Source organism: Gorilla gorilla, chromosome 15, assembly GCF_029281585.2.
Source record: "Gorilla gorilla gorilla isolate KB3781 chromosome 15, NHGRI_mGorGor1-v2.1_pri, whole genome shotgun sequence".
Lineage (NCBI taxonomy): Eukaryota > Metazoa > Chordata > Mammalia > Primates > Hominidae > Gorilla > Gorilla gorilla.
Genome location: NC_073239.2, coordinates 13,752,275 through 13,769,608, shown reverse-complemented (window position 1 = coordinate 13,769,608; position 17,334 = coordinate 13,752,275). Strand labels below are relative to the sequence as shown.

The 17,334-nt window shown below is 35.5% G+C and overlaps 1 long non-coding RNA gene across 2 annotated transcripts in view; it reads right to left on the bottom strand.

Moving 5' to 3' along the window:
- Positions 1-254: 254 nt before the first annotated feature.
- LOC134757174 (uncharacterized) overlaps positions 255-17,334 on the bottom strand; it is a 640,416-nt gene continuing 623,336 nt past the window's right edge. Inside the window, exon 6 of one of the 2 annotated variants that reach the window (XR_010130869.1) lies at positions 255-410. This is a non-coding gene — a long non-coding RNA (uncharacterized lncRNA). The remainder of the gene's footprint in view (positions 411-17,334) is intronic. The other variant, XR_010130868.1, reaches the window with a different exon arrangement.

Below are 17,334 nucleotides of genomic sequence, written 5' to 3'. Positions count from 1 at the left end.
ATAATAGTCATGTGTTTTTTGTATTCTATTCCTAGGAAAAAAATGAGTTAATGTGTTGATATGGTCTTAAGAAATTATAACCTTTTCCAAATCACTTGAACAATTGGACATTTTACAGCAAAATTTAACCATGGCATAGTTTATTTGCATGTGTATATAAAAAAGGATTTAATATCACTAAGATCAAGTACACAAAGGAATATGCATTATCATCAGGTGACATATTACTGCTTTATATATTACCTTTGACGTGTAAATCTTGGCTATGCTAGTTCTATGAGGCCTGTGGCTGTCAGAATAACTGTAATCCAGAAAAGAGTTTCTTTCTCGCTTGAAGAGCATGCTTCATTTCCTTAGCAGACCTCTTTATGCATTAGGGACATCTTATTCTCGGGCTGATAATTTCTATTCTATGTAAATAGAAGGATAGACTTTACTCAAGATTTTTTCATACTAAATGGGTCTCTTCATAATGGACACTCTTGCTTATCATCAATCAGATTTTTTATGTAACAAACAGTTCCCAAATTACTAGTGGGTTTAAACACAAACGTGTATTATTTCTCACAATCCTCTGGTTTAGTTGGGTGGTTCTGTTACTCTGGATTAACTCAATTGTTCTTTCCAATTGACTGTACTGCAACTGGACAATATGGATGACCTAATGCACATATCTAGTGATTGTCCCAATGTTAGCTGGAGTAATGAGGATAACTTGGTCACGTCCATTATCCTGAAGGCAGTGTAGCCTAGGCTTCCTTACCTGGTAAGTGGATTCCAAAAACATCAAGAGCACACCCCCCAAGCAGAAGTATTTTACAAGGGTCATTTTATGTCATGCTGGTAATGTCTCATTAGCCAAAACAAGTCACAGAGCCATCTGAGATCCATTTGAGATGACTGTATCAAAGAGAATGAGTGAAGGGAAAGAAAAAAATTGTACTGGCATTTTATAATTTACTCCCCAACCCCACATCTAACATTTTAACATGGTGGCTAGAAAACGTTTTAATACATTTGATTTTGGACCTTGATGATGGGATTTAGGGACTATCTTAAAAACATGTAGAGAACTTTACCAGTCAAGGCTACCAGGAACACACCTAAGATATTATGGGGCATGTTAAAGAGAAGATGTTGAGGAGATTTAGGCCTGTGCTAAATGATATTGGTAAAAGGCTTAAGGGAGCATGATCTTGGTTTAGGTTAAGTACTGCCTGAAAGCAGGGTCAATATGCCTTCCTTTATGTAGAAATGGGAGAATTAAAACAGGGCTAAGTTGTATTTGGAAAAAACAATAAACTAAGCAATAAAGATATGTGGTCAATTTTGTGGTTTTCAAGGGGTTGTTTCTGCATATTTTGGCATGATTATTCATTTGCCTTGTTTTTGTGTCTCTTGTCATAGTAACAGAATGACCTTTTTTGATATTAATGTTCCATAGAAGTATCTGTGGTCATCAGGAGAACACCATGTTCTGTGTCTTAGTCATAGGCCAGTTGCCAGCTGACAGTAGTTAGGGGTTTTTTTCCTTCTTTGTCAACTGAGACTTTAGAATATGTGTTTGTAGGTGTGTGTAAACTGAAATCTGGCACACCATGGATAAGTATTTAATGTTTTAGCAATATGTCGCTATTAGACAAGTCCATGAGTTCAATTCTCCTCAATCAGTCTACATCTGAAGCAGTTTGGGTCAATACATCTTTTTTCCCTTTCTTTGTTATGGACTGCCTATGTTACAAATAAAACTTATTGTACAATCATAAAAATGTTAAAACAGTGAAAGAAAAATCCAACTTACAAAAATGTAGTTGAATATCTGTAGCATCTTGGCTTAAATTGCTTTAGCATTTCACCAGAGAAACAAATATTCACATTCTGACATTCTAATTTGACTATACCACTATCACAAGACCTCTGTGCTGCAAAATCATTTCAAAATAATTCCATAAGTACATGTCTTGGCATTTGGTTTGATTTGCTGGTACTGATGGTACTCTTTCTTATTATATGCATACACATTTATGTGAAAATTTCATGGAGAATATATCTTGTTTTTTACTAGCTGAGGCTTGCTGCAGAAACCTGGTTTTTATGATCATATTGTTAATAGTGATTAACTCAAACTAATGATTTTACAGAAAGTTCTTGAGAAAAGAATTCCCAGAAGTTATTAGCATGCAGGAAGTGTTTTATAATTTGATACAACTTAATATCAACTAGTGGATACATAGGCTAGTAAAATGATGACCAAAATGCATTAATTCCATGGAAGCAAAAACTTAGACCAAGAGGTGAATATAAAACCAAAAACCAAACCAAACCAAACAAAAAAATGATAAAGAAGGCTGGATATTTCACCATGTACATAATAGGTTTTAACTTACTTAGATTTCCAAGGACAAGGGACCAGAGCTGATAATTGGTTTATGCATCTGAAATATCTTGAGGGGAGTATTGTAAATATCTGCATCTTTAATATAATTATTATCCTAGAATTGAGACTAAATAATAGTTTTAACTTTATATACCTGGTTGTGGAGAGTGTTAATTAGAAGTAGTACAGAGTATTTTGTGATTAACATTAAAGGTTATTCATGATATACAATGAGAAATTTGCCATTTCAGATAAAAAGGCATGTATTTGCAGTGCTTCATAATCACTGTCATGTGATTAGGAGCAAGTGACCTTCTCACAATTTGATGTGTGTGAAAGCATGCAGAAAATAATATAGAAAATCAAGCAAAGAATTTTCCAAAAAATAATTTGGAGTTCTTCCAAAAAGCAAAACAGGGGTCAATGACACATAGGTTAGGACTGAATAGTCCCACCAGCTGTCAAAGCATATAAACCCAAAATGATTAAAATGATTAAATTTGGAGCACCTGGTAATGACCATTTGCTATAAAAAATGTGTATATGGTTTTAGGATAATTCCTTAAATTTTAAAAAAATGATTGAGAACTTTATCACATGATAGATCCTAAAGAATTAGAAGACAAATTACTAGACTTTTTCTAGTCCCCATGTTTAGAAGTCATCCACAGTTTTAAATGCTTCCTTCCCTCTGATGTGAGTAATAATAAACTACTCAAATAGTATTTGATAAAGTGGGCAATATCTGTGCCTGCTCTGTACAAAAACAAAAAAGGCTCAATTGCAGCATGCAGATAGTTGGAGTCTGACATTCTCCAGGGTAGTAACATGGAATACTTGCAAGACCAGAATTATTCTTTTTAGTTAAGTGACTTGAGAAGTGAATAGGAACTACATGTAAGAATGCCCCTCCGCGTTCCTGTAAATTTATAGTAAGGATAGCAGTCTCCGTGTTGGATCCACTCAGTCTTTAGTTGGCTTAGGAACTGGGTGGGCTAGAGAGTTAAAGTTCGATTCTGGGTATTTTATTAATTCCAAGCCAGAACTCATCCTACATCAGGCTCACAGAGTAGGCAGGTGATTCTACCCACTAATTTGCCACCAGTAAGAAACACTTAATTATAAACTGGGACGCTGTAGTGAGCAGAAAACCCATCTATGGTATTTTATTACTTAAAAATGAGCATTATTTTCCAAACTGCTTATATAATGAGATTCTGATAGAGGTAGTAAATTTTTTGTGAAGTTAAATGGAATAATCTTTATTTTTATTTTTCAGGATAAATTTATTGTGTGAATTTAAGGTATAAAATTTAAGGTATAAAAATAATGTTATTACATCATAATCTTTATAAAGTATGTTTTACTTGCTCTCTTTTTCCTGTATGTGCCATGTTTCATTAAGCTATTTTGTAAAAGTTTTGAAACTTGTCACTGATGTTTCCAAATCTAGTACTGACAGTGTGTTGTTTTCTGAATTTGCCAACTCTAGACCTTCATAGTCTCCAGAAAGACTTTTTGTCCATATGGGAATTGTTCTGAGCTCATCCCTGCAGAGTTATGCACCTCCTAGGCTTTAGTTCACTGTGGCAGTATTTGTGTTTCCTTATCCTTATATATGCAATTCCATCTGTTGGCTCTCCTAAATGAACTTTCTGAGTTCTTGTCAATACACTTGACCCTTGCCTGAGCAGTGATAGATATCAATATAAATGTCAGTATAGTTGGATATTAAGTAAGCCCCCCAAAAACTGTGTAACCCCGATCAACAAAAGTAACAAAGATATCGACTTATTTACAAGAAAAAAAATGAAAACAAGAAATAGAAAAATAGAAATGTTTGTTTTATTTTTGTTTGCTTTTATTTTTCCATTTTTAGTTTTCGAGGGAAGGGATAGAGAGTGGAAGGAAATAGAAGATGAAAAAAAAGAGAATGCTCTGGGGTCAGAATAAGTAGAATATGAAATATCCAGGATTTGGAGAAGAAAAAAAAAAGAGAGAGAAATAGACATGGCAGGTGATTACTGACTCAAAAATGAACTTTTGTGTAATATGCCCAAAAGATTGAAGGATTATCACTGCATGTTATTTTCTGTAACTCAATTGTAGATCGGTGCATTATTTTTCTCTTTGGCTCTTTCAAGGGCATAATTAAGGTTTAATCTTGCTTCCTCTCATGCATATTTTTCTATATACTGTCTACTATACTAATAGCTATCATACTGAGATGGGGTATCTCTACTGTTACCCAAAGTCATTGGAGATTCTAGGTTATAGCTCACACAAGGGAATAATGATTCCTATCTCTCAAAGAAATAAACCCAAAAGATTATCTAGCCACCACTTCTCTTTAGAAAAATGTAAATACAGAGAAGTGATATGCACATATAAAATTATATGAAAGTCTGAAAGTGTAGAGCAATATCTGTAGAAAATTCAAGGTTAGGAAGAATAAAGTTCTCACAAAATCAAATTTTTATTGCTGTATGTAAGGAAAGACAGCTCAAAACTGAAGGCCATTTAGACATATGTGTATCCATGTATTTATGTGTATACACATTAGACATATGTGTATTTCAACTCTTCACTTTATTATCCTTTCTTCATGTTCACACTTGTATTTACACATACACACACACTCCTCCTCTTCAGAAGGTTCCATCTGAAAACACGTATCTCTCTTCTTGACAAATCACTCCCTATTCACAGGAGAAACTGTTACTTCATGATTGCTTTAAAATTGTCATTCTCACCTAACATCATATGCCTCTGTCAGGAGGACAAGGGTGTGTTTGCTTTTGCAGAGAAGTGAAGGCTTAAGGTGGGTCATGAAATTTAGCCAATGGAGATGAACCAAATTCTAATCCAACGCTTTCTTATTCAAGAGCAGATCAGCAGGCTTTCTTACTTAGTAGTCTATTAACTTAGCACCTCTGTCTAATATATTACTTTCTCTCTGCAGCAAAATGGCATATTGGAGAAAGAATATTCTCACTGTTAGGGAGGATTTGGTCTTGTCCTCTAAGCACAATGATCTACTATTGTTGTGCTGAGGAATATTGGTCATTGTTCCGCTCTGCCTGAGGCCTGTGTCACAAAGAAACTGTAACAATGGCTGTTCTTTTAGTTTACTGAGGAAAGAGTAGGGACTCAGATTTCAGGTTTTGGTTTTTTTTTTCTTTTTGAGTGGGAGCTTTGTAGGAGCTTGCAACTGCCGTAATGGAAGAAACATACAGGAAAAGAAGAATCAAAATTATTTAAATCCTTTTTGAAATTACTCACTCTGAAATCTATAATCAGTGTATTCAAAGCCTTAGACTAAGTTACTTCCCTGTCAAATCAATCATAAAGAAAATAAATAGTTCCCAATTCTATATTTTATCCAGAAGTATATACTGAAACAAAAACACAATATTAATCATATTTTGCCACATTTATATTTTCTGTGTCTATGAGGATTTACAATTACCTAAAACATTTATCAAAAATGAAACAAATGCATACCCTTTTAAAACTACTTTTTTTCTTTCAGCGTAGCATAGATCATTTTTATTCATCTCTTTCTTACTCTCTACTTATTGTTTCTTCCTCATACTTTGTGTGATTTTTCAGGCTAGCATGTTTGAAATATAATGGAACCAGCTAATAACATGTTTCAATTTTCAAAAATAAAACTATATCAATATAAATTTATATGATTATACACAGTCATATTAAAAATATATATGTTACTGTTATTTCATACTGCTTTATATAGAAGGATACTCATATTCAATTACTTATAGAAAATAATACAATATTCTTTTTCAACAGTAAACTCAGAATCTAGGGCATGTTTCTCAATGGAGCTGTGCTTTCCACAAAGGCGCATTGTATAAATGCATGGAGGTATTTTCAGTTGTCATAATTATTGTGGAGATGTTCTAGGCATGAGCTTTTAATGCTAAATGTTTAAAGGTCATAAGTTGGTAGAACATTATTAAGACTTTTATGTTCTCAAATTTTGAATGACCCACAGCGAGTCATGAGGTCGGATTTTTTAAAAATATCTAATTTTAGAATCAGATTGCATTTTTACAATAAAACATAACTCATTTTTGCATTGTTGTAATATATGCTGATTTTTTCCAAGAATACAGTATTGGGTAAATGCAGACAAGGCCTGCTTTCTTTCTAACTTTAGCATTCAAAAATTATACACATGCATATGCACACGTGCACACACATAAACTTGGCCCCATATCAAAATGTCAAATATAGAAAAATAGTCTAACTTGTTGAAAGTTTTCTTACTTTTAATAAGCATAATTTAAACACATTCTGTCTACTTAATTTTGTATACTAAATTATATAAATAACTATTACTACATACATGGGGAGATTTTCTTTTTCTTTTACTCTTACTCCCTCTTTTCCTGACTGTCTGCCCTCCTGTTGTGGCAAATCCTGTGAAAACTTACTCATTCTAGAAAGCTGAGACCTATACTTGGTCATAGTAATAGTGAAATGCCAAATCAATATTATAGTTTTGCTGACTTCAATTGCTTTTTCAGTTCCGTGCTAACTGCCCTCTTTCCATTATACATAAAAAGAAAAATACCATCTTTTTCCACTCATGTAAACCCTTATTTTCAATATTTATTAAATATCTACAAATTTAATGTTTTATTAAGCAGATGCATATGTATAGAAATGGAAAATATTTATTCTCCTAGACTTATGTTACTCATGAAATTTATAACACCATTATAAGATTAATTTTTTTCCAAATATATTTTTAAACTTTTTAATAAAGAAATTAACAAAATTGACCAAATGTCAGGTGAAAGAAAGCATATTAATCTTAAATACATATAATTATTATTATTATTTTAAATTATTATTTTCTTATTTTAAGTTTTAGGGTACATGTGCACATTGTGCAGGTTAGTTACATATGTATACATGTGACATACTGGTGCGCTGCACCCACTAACTCGTCATCTAGCATTAGGTATCTCTCCCGATGCTATCCCTCCCCCCTCCCCCAACCCCACAACAGTCCCCAGAGTGTGATATTCCCCTTCCTGTGTCCATGTGATCTCATTGTTCAATTCCCACCTATGAGTGAGAATATGCGGTGTTTGGTTTTTTGTTCTTGCGATAGTTTACTGAGAATGATGATTTCCAATTTCATCCATGTCCCTACAAAGGACATGAACTCATCATTTTTTATGGCTGCATAGTATTCCATGGTGTATATGTACCACATTTTCTTAATCCAGTCTATCATTGTTGGACATTTGGGTTGGTTCCAAGTCTTTGCTATTGTGAATAATGCCACAATAAACATACGGGTGCACGTGTCCTTAGAGCAGCATGATTTATAGTCCTTTGGGTATATACCCAGTAATAGGATGGCTGAGTCAAATGGTATTTCCAGTTCTAGATCCCTGAGGAGTCGCCACACTGACTTCCACAATGGTTGAACTAGTTTACAGTCCCACCAACAGTGTAAAAGTGTTCCTATTTCTCCACATCCTCTCCAGCACCTGTTGTTCCCTGACTTTTTAATGATTGCCATTCTAACTGGTGTGAGATGGTATCTCATTGTGGTTTTGATTTGCATTTCTCTGATGGCCAGTGATGATGAGCATTTTTTCATGTGTTTTTTGGCTGCATAAATGTCTTCTCTTGAGAAGTGTCTGTTCATGTCCTTTGCCCACTTTTTGATGGGGTTGTTTGTTTTTTCTTGTAAATTTGTTTGAGTTCATTGTAGATTCTGGATATTAGCCCTTTGTCAGATGAGTAGGTTGCGAAAATTTTCTCCCACTTTGTAGGTTGCCTGTTCACTCTGATGGTAGTTTCTTTTGCTGTGCAGAAGCTCTTTAATTAGATCCCATTTGTCAATTTTGGCTTTTGTTGCCATTGCTTTTGGTGTTTTAGACAGACACGAAGTCCTTGCCCATGCCTATGTCCTGAATGGTAATGCCTAGGTTTTCCTCTAGGGTTTTTATGGTTTTAGGTCTAACGTTTAAGTCTTTAATCCATCTCGAATTGATTTTTGTGTAAGGTGTAAGGAAGGTATCCAGTTTCAGCTTTCTACATATGGCTAGCCAGTTTTCGCAGCACCATTTATTAAATAGGGAATCCTTTCCCCATTGCTTGTTTTTCTCAGGTTTGCCAAAGATCACATAGTTGTAGATATGCGGCATTATTTCTGAGGGCTCTGTTCTGTTCCATTGATCTATATCTCTGTTTTGGTACCAGTACCATGCTGTTTTGGTTAATGTAGCCTTGTAGTATAGTTTGAAGTCAGGTAGTGTGATGCCTCCAGCTTTGTTCTTTTGGCTTAGGATTGACTTGGCGATGCGGGCTCTTTTTTGGTTCAATAGGAACTTTAAAGTAGTTTTTTCCAATTCTGTGAAGAAAGTCATTGGTAGCTTGATGGGGATGGCATTGAACCTGTAAATTACCTTGGGCAGTATGGCCATTTTCACGATATTGATTCTTCCTACCCATGAGCATGGAATGTTCTTCCATTTGTTTGTATCCTCTTTTATTTCCTTGAGCAGTGGTTTGTAGTTCTCTTGAAGAGGTCCTTCACATCCCTTGTAAGTTGGATTCCTAGGTATTGTATTCTCTTTGAAGCAATTGTGAATGGGAGTTCACTCATGATTTGGCTCTCTGTTTGTCTGTTGTTGGTGTATAAGAATGCTTGTGATTTTTGTACATTGATTTTGTATCCTGAGACTTTGCTGAAGTTGCTTATCAGCTTAAGGAGATTTTGGGCTGAGACAATGGGGTTTTCTAGATATACAATCATGTCGTCTGCAAACAGGGACAATTTGACTTCCTCTTTTCCTAATTGAATACCCTTTATTTCCTTCTCCTGCCTAATTGCCCTGGCCAGAACTTCCAACACTATATTGAATAGGAGTGGTGAGAGAGGGCATCCCTGTCTTGTGCCAGTTTTGAAAGGGAATGCTTCCAGATTTTGCCCATTCAGTATGATATTGGCTGTGGGTTTGTCATAGATAGCTCTTATTATTTTGAAATACGTCCCATCAATACCTAATTTATTGAGAGTTTTTAGCATGAAGGGTTGTTGAATTTTGTCAAAGGCTTTTTCTGCATCTATTGAGATAATCATGTGGTTTTTGTCTTTGGTTCTGTTTATATGCTGGATTACATTTATTGATTTGCATATATTGAACCAGCCTTGCATCCCAGGGATGAAGCCCACTTGATCATGGTGGATAAGCTTTTTGATGTGCTGCTGGATTCGTTTTGCCAGTATTTTATTGAGGATTTTTGCATCAATGTTCATCAAGGATATTGGTCTAAAATTCTCTTTTTTTGTTGTGTCTCTGCCTGGCTTTGGTATCAGGATGATGCTGGCCTCATAAAATGAGTTAGGGAGGATTCCCTCTTTTTCTGTTGATTGGAATAGTTTCAGAAGGAATGGTACCAGTTCCTCCTTGTACCTCTGGTAGAATTCGGCTGTGAATCCGTCTGGTCCTCGACTCTTTTTGGTTGATAAGGTATTGATTATTGCCACAATTTCAGCTCCTGTTATTGGTCTATTCAGAGATTCAGCTTCTTCCTGGTTTAGTCTTGGGAGAGTGTATGTTTCCAGGAGTTTATCCATTTCTTCCAGATTTTCTAGTTTATTTGCATAGAGGTGTTTGTAGTATTCTCTGATGGTAGTTTGTATTTCTGTGGGATCGGTGGTGATATCCCCTTTACCATTTTTTATTGCGTCTATTTGATTCTTCTTTTTTTCTTTATTAGTCTTGCTAGCGGTCTATCAATTTTGTTGATCCTTTCGAAAAACCAGCTCCTGGATTCATTAATTTTTTGAAGGGTTTTTTGTGTCTCTATTTCCTTCAGTTCTGCTCTGATTTTAGTTATTTCTTGCCTTCTGCTAGCTTTTGAATGTGTTTGATCTTGCTTTTCTAGTTCTTTTAATTGTGATGTTAGGGTGTCAATTTTGGATCTTTCCTGCTTTCTCTTGTGCGCATTTAGTGCTATAAATTTCCCTCTACATACTGCTTTGAATGTGTCCCGGAGATTCTGGTATGTTGTGTCTTTGTTCTCGTTGGTTTCAAAGAACATCTTTCTTTCTGCCTTCATTTCGTTATGTACCCAGTAGTCATTCAGGAGCAGGTTGTTCAGTTTCCATGTATTTGGGCGGTTTTGAGTGAGATTCTTAATCCTGAGTTCTAGTTTGATTGCACTGTGGTCTGAGAGATAGTTTGTTATAATTTCTGTTCTTTTACATTTGCTGAGGAGAGCTTTACTTCCCAGTATGTGGTCAATTTTGGAATAGGTGTGGTGTGGTGCTGAAAAAAATGTATATTCTGTTGATTTGGGGTGGAGAGTTCTGTAGATGTCTATTAGGTCTGCTTGGTGCAGAGCTGAGTTCAATTCCTGGGTATCCTTGTTGACTTTCTGTCTCGTTGATCTGTCTAATGTTGACATTGGGGTGTTAAAGTCTCCCATTATTAATGTGTGGGAGTCTAAGTCTCTTTGTAAGTCACTCAGGACTTGCTTTATGAATCTTGGTGCTCCTGTATTGGGTGCATATATATTTAGGATAGTTAGCTCTTCTTGTTGAATTGATCCCTTTACCATTATGTAATGGCCTTCTTTGTCTCTTTTGATCTTTGTTGGTTTAAAGTCTGTTTTATCAGAGACTAGGATTGCAACCCCTGCCTTTTTTTGTTTTCCATTAGCTTGGTAGATCTTCCTCCATCCTTTTATTTTGAGCCTATGTGTGTCTCTGCACGTGAGATGGGTTTCCTGAATACAGCACACTGATGGGTCTTGACTCTTTATCCAATTTGCCAGTCTGTGTCTTTTAATTGGAGCATTTAGTCCATTTACATTTAAAGTTAATATTGTTATGTGTGAATTTGATCCTGTCATGATGATGTTAGCTGGTGATTTTGCTCGTTAGTTGATGCAGTTTCTTCCTAGTCTCGATGGTCTTTACATTTTGGCATGATTTTGCAGCGGCTGGTACCGGTTGTTCCTTTCCATGTTTAGTGCTTCCTTCAGGAGCTCTTGTAAGGCAGGCCTGGTGGTGACAAAATCTCTCAGCATTTGCTTGTCTGTAAAGGATTTTATTTCTCCTTCACTTATGAAGCTTAGTTTGGCTGGATATGAAATTCTGGGTTGAAAATTCTTTTCTTTAAGAGTGTTGAATATTGGCCCCCACTCTCTTCTGTCTTTTAGGGTTTCTGCTGAGAGATCCGCTGTTAGTCTGATGGGCTTCCCTTTGAGGGTAACCCGACCTTTGTCTCTGGCTGCCCTTAACATTTTTTCCTTCATTTCAACTTTGGTGAATCTGACAATTATGTGTCTTGGAGTTGCTCTTCTCAAGGAGTATCTTTGTGGCGTTCTCTGTATTTCCTGAATCTGAACGTTGGCCTGCCTTGCCTGATTGGGGAAGTTCTCCTGGATAATATCCTGCAGAGTGTTTTCCAACTTGGTTCCATTCTACCCATCCCTTTCAAGTACACCAATCAGACGTAGATTTGGTCTTTTCACATAGTCCCATATTTCTTGGAGGCTTTGCTCATTTCTTTTTATTCTTTTTTCTCTAGACTTCCCTTCTCACTTCATTTCATTCATTTCATCTTCCATGGCTGATACCCTTTCTTCCAGTTGATCGCATCGGCTCCTGAGGCTTCTGCATTCTTCACGTAGTTCTTGGGCCTTGGTTTTCAGCTCCATCAGCTCCTTTAAGCACTTCTCTGTATTGGTTATTCTAGTTATACATTCTTCTAAATTTTTTTCAAAGAAGTTTTCAACTTCTTTGCCTTCTGTTTGAATGTCCTCCCATAGGTCAGAGTGATTTGATCGTCTGAAGCCTTCTCTCAGCTCGTCAAACTCATTCTCCATCCAGCTTTGTTCCGTTGCTGGTGAGGAACTGCGTTCCTTTGGAGGAGGAGAGGCGCTCTGCTTTTTAGAGTTTCCAGTTTTTCTGTTCTGTTTTTTCCCCATCTTTGTGGTTTTATCTACTTTTGGTCTTTGATGATGGTGATGTACAGATGGGTTTTTGGTGTGGATGTCCTTTCTGTTTGTTAGTTTTCCTTCTAACAGACAGTACCCTCATCTGCAGGTCTGTTGGAGTACCCTGCCATGTGAGGTGTCAGTGTGCCCCTGCTGGGGGGTGCCTCCCAGTTAGGCTGCTGGGGGGTCAGGGTTCAGGGATCCACTTGAGGAGGCAGTCTGCCGATTCTCAGATCTCCAGCTGCGTGCTGGGAGAACCACTGCTCTCTTCAAAGCTGTCAGACAGGGACATTTAAGTCTGCAGAGGTTACTGCTGTCTTTTTGTTTGTGCCCTGCCCCCAGAGGTGGAGCCTACAGAGGCAGGCAGGCCTCCTTGAGCTGTGGTGGGCTTCACCCAGTTGGAGCTTCCTGGCTGCTTTGTTTACCTAATCAAGCCAGGGCAATGGTGGGTGCCACTCCCCCAGCCTCGCTGCGCCTTGCAGTTTGATCTCAGACTGCTGTGCTAGCAATCAGTGAGATTCCGTGGGCGTAGGACCCTCCGAGCCAGGTGCGGGATATAATCTCGCAGTGCGCCGTTTTTTAAGCCCGTCGGAAAAGTGCAGTATTTGGGTGGGAGTGACCTGATTTTCCAGGTGCCGTCCGTCGCCCCTTTCTTTGACTCAGAAAGGGAACTCCCTGACCCCTTGCGCTTCCCAGGTGAGGCAATGCCTCGCCCTGCTTCGGCTCCTGCAGGGTGCGCGCACCCACTGACCTGCGCCCACTGTCTGGCACTCCCTAGTGAGATGAACCTGGTACCTCAGATGGAAATGCAGAAATCACCTGTCTTCTTCGTCGCTCAGGCTGGGAGCTGTAGACCGGAGCTGTTCCTATTTGGCCATCTTGGCTCCTCCCCATAAAATTAATTTTTTAAAATAATTTATATTAGACTAAGAGTTAAAATCTGGCTATTACTATCTATAAGTCACGTGCTTTCTACTAACATTAACTCATTCATATAATTTTGGTACTCTGTTGTGAGTTGCTAATGAGGATAAGTTTCCTCTAACACGCTTTAAGATTATCTAATAATTATGAATTATGCCTTGTTAAAATAAGCATTTATTATTTTATGTAATGTCACTCAATATATTTTCTATTTTTATAGCTCTCATTATGTTTAATTATTAAATTTGTATTTTAAAATAAAATGGGATTCTAACAAATGTAATTGCAACTGTAATATGGTTAATATGTTGCAATATTATGGTTTCTAATTACTTATATTTTATATTTTTATGTTCTAGCATTTTTCTCATGCACTCTTGGCCATTTATTGATTACTCAACTAATATTAAGTATATTTTACCAAGAAAAATTAGAAATTACCATTTTTAACAATATTTCCATGATGTCTGTCATGCAGATTTATTTGTATTTAAAATGTTTCAGAGTAAATTTCAAAAAACGTCATATAGTGACACAAATGAGACTGCATTGAAATCAAACTACCTCCTGGCTTTTGGCTATTTGTTAATAACATCTTTTAAAAAACGTGTTTTCTTGATAAACAATTATTTAGTGATTCAATAATTATTGGATAATAATTGCACTTCATAAATTTAATTATGAGTTTTCTTTAAAGAAAAGATCTAGGTAATTAGGAAATAAGTACATTTAGGGCTTTGATGTATTGCAAGGAATTTCTTTATAATGAATAAGACATTAGCACTCAGTTTTAAATAATAAGCAATCTAACATATGAATGTATCATCAAATTCTTTGAGAACTTCCAATACTTTGCTTCAAACGTTTTTATTTTAATAATTAAAATAAAAAAAGAATAATATTTTGTGACAAGCACAATCATACAAAATTTAAATTTCAGCGTCTATATAGTTTTATTGAGACACAGCCACATTCATTATTTCACACTTTGGCTATGGCTGCTTTCACACTACATGGGCAGATTTGAGTAGATGTAAGTGATATGTTATGGCCATCATAGCCTAACGTATTTACTCTCTGGACTACCACAGACAACAATTTTCTGACACTGCCCTAAATAAAAATGAATTGATGACATTCAGTATGAAAATGAAAAATTTACGAGTTTACAATAAAAAAACAGATTATTGAGGAATTATTATTTAAACTAGCTGCTTAAATGACTGAGAATATCTTCATTTTTAACAAACATACAATACTGTCAGTAACATATTCAACCTTTATATAATATTTCCAATACTGTCAGTAACATATTCAACCTTTATATAATATTTCCAGTGAAATATTTTTTAAAATAATCATTATTGTTTTGCTATTTTTGAAAAATCTATTAATATCATTGGACAAGTTTTGTAGAAACTTCGCAACATTTGAAACTCTTGCATTAATAGCACTGCCATTGAAATGCCTATAGAAATTAATCATTATCTTTGGTAAACAAACTTTAAACTCATCTTGTTAAACTATTAAATTTTAGTGTTTTTGCAAATTGCATGCAAATAAATATGAAATATAGTTTAATTTTTCTATGTTCTCTACATTTCAATACATTTAAAGTAATACCATGTTTTATGAAACAAATACAAAAATCACAAGTATTATTTTCTATCAAAATTAATTTGCAGTACATATAGATTTGTCTTAGTCAACTGAACATCAATTAACTAAGTAGTTCTACATTTTCTTAGTACACATTTTAATGCATTAGCTTCTTATTCTGATTAGATACTGAATATTCCACCAAAAAAATATTATGGAATAAAAATAAATTATATTCATTGCTAAGCTCTTGAGAAAAAAAAACAGGAGTTATTTATTTAACAAAAGTCACATGCTTTTATTTTATTTTATTCTATTATTTATTTTTATAGATTCGGGGGTACACACGTAGTTTTGTTACATCGGTATGCTGCATAATGCTAAGGTTTGGACTTCTGTTGTACCTGTTACCTGAATAGTGAATATTGCACCCAATAGGTGAGTTTTCAACTCCCACTACCCTCTCACTTCTCCGTTTTGGAGTTTCCAGGGTCTGCTATTTTCCACTGCTTAGCTCACAATTATGAGTGAGAATATATGGTATTTGATTTCCTGTTTCTGAATTATTTCACCTAGGATAATGGCTCCAGCTCCATCCATGCTGCTGTAAAATACATGATTTCTTTCTCTTCTATGGATGTTTAGTATTCTATGGTGTGTGTATGTATGTATATCACATTTTTTTATTCAATCACCCAATGATTGACACTTACATTGATTCCATGACCCTGCTATTATGAATAGTGCTGCAATAAATATACTAGTGCAAGTGTCTTTCTGAAATAAAAATTTATTTTCCTTTTGGTATATACCCAGAAGTGGAGATGATAGATTAAGTGGAATTTCTAGTTTTATTTCTTTGGGAAATCTCTGTACTGTTTTCCATACAGGTTGTACAGATTTACCTTCTCACCAGCAGCATATCGGCATTTCCTTTTCTCTGCTTTTGTGCAATATCTGTTGTTTTATGACTTATTAATAACTATTCTGACTGTTGTAAGATGGTATGGTATTTCACTGTGATTTCAATTTGCATTTCTCTGATGATCAGTGATGTTGAGCTTTTTCTCATATATTTGTTGGCTGTTTCTATGTCTTCTTTTGAGAAATGTTTTTTCGTGTTCATTGTCCATTTTTAATGAAGTTATTTGGCTCTTTTTCTTGTTAAATTGTTTGAGTTCCTTATAGATTATGAATATTAGTCCTTTGTCAAATGCCTAGGTTGCAAATATTTCTCCCATTCTATAGGTTGTCTGTTTACCCTGTTAATGATATCTTTTGCTGTGTAGAAGCTTTTCAGTTTAAGTTCCATATTTTAATGTTTGTTTCCTTGGATTTGATTTTGAGGTCTTAGTTATAAATTATTTGCCTAGGCCAATGTCAGAATGACTTTTTTCTAGGTTTTCTTCTGGTACTGTCATAGGTTGAACTTTTACATTAAAGTTGGTAATCATCTTGAGTTAATTTTTGTATATGATGAGGAATAGGAGTCCTGTTTCATTCCATTTATGGTTATTAGATATTCCCAGCAATATATATTGAATAGAGAGTCCTTTCCCCATTGAATATTTTTTAGACTTTGTTGAAGATCAGCTGGTTGTAGGTATGGGGCTTTATTTCTGGGTTCTCAATTCTGTTCAATTGATCTGTGTGTCTATTTTTATACCAGCACCAGGCTGTTTTGATTACAATAGTACTATAGTATAATTTGAAGTGCAGTGATATGATGCTTCCAGCTTTGTTATTTTTGCTTCCTACAGCTTTGGCTATTTGGGGTCTTCTGGGGTTCCATATGAATTGTTTCTTCTAATTCTGTAAAGTCACATGCTTTGAAATCAATGTAACTGAGCCAGAAATCAGTGCAAAGAAAGACGACTAGAAAAGAAGCTGTATTAGTCTGTCCTCATGCTGTTAATAAATACCTATCCGAGACTAGGCAATTTTTAAAGGTATGGGGTTTAATTGACTCACAGTTTCACATGGCCAGGGAGGCCTCCCAATCATGGTGGAAGGCAAATGTGGAGCAAAGTCATGTTTTACATGGTGGCAGGCAAGAGAGCTTTTCCAGCGGGAGCTCCCCCTTATAAAACCATCAGATCTCATGGGACTTATTCACTATCACAAGAACAGCACAGGAAAGATCTGCCCCCATGATTAAATTACCTCCCATCTGGTCTCTCTAACCACATGTGGGAATTATGGGAGCTACAATTCAAGATGAGGTTTAAGTGGTGCCACTGTCAAACCATATCAGAAGCACTTGAAAATTTAAAAAAAAAAAAAAACTCCAAAAAACCTGTATTTGATATTGGAACATATTTAGATCTGTAAAACAATAGCAAAAATAACAATATATGAAAACTTGCATAAAGCTATAATATTAAATATAAAAGAATTTGTGCAGCATTGTAATTTTGTATAATTTAATGAGCTAA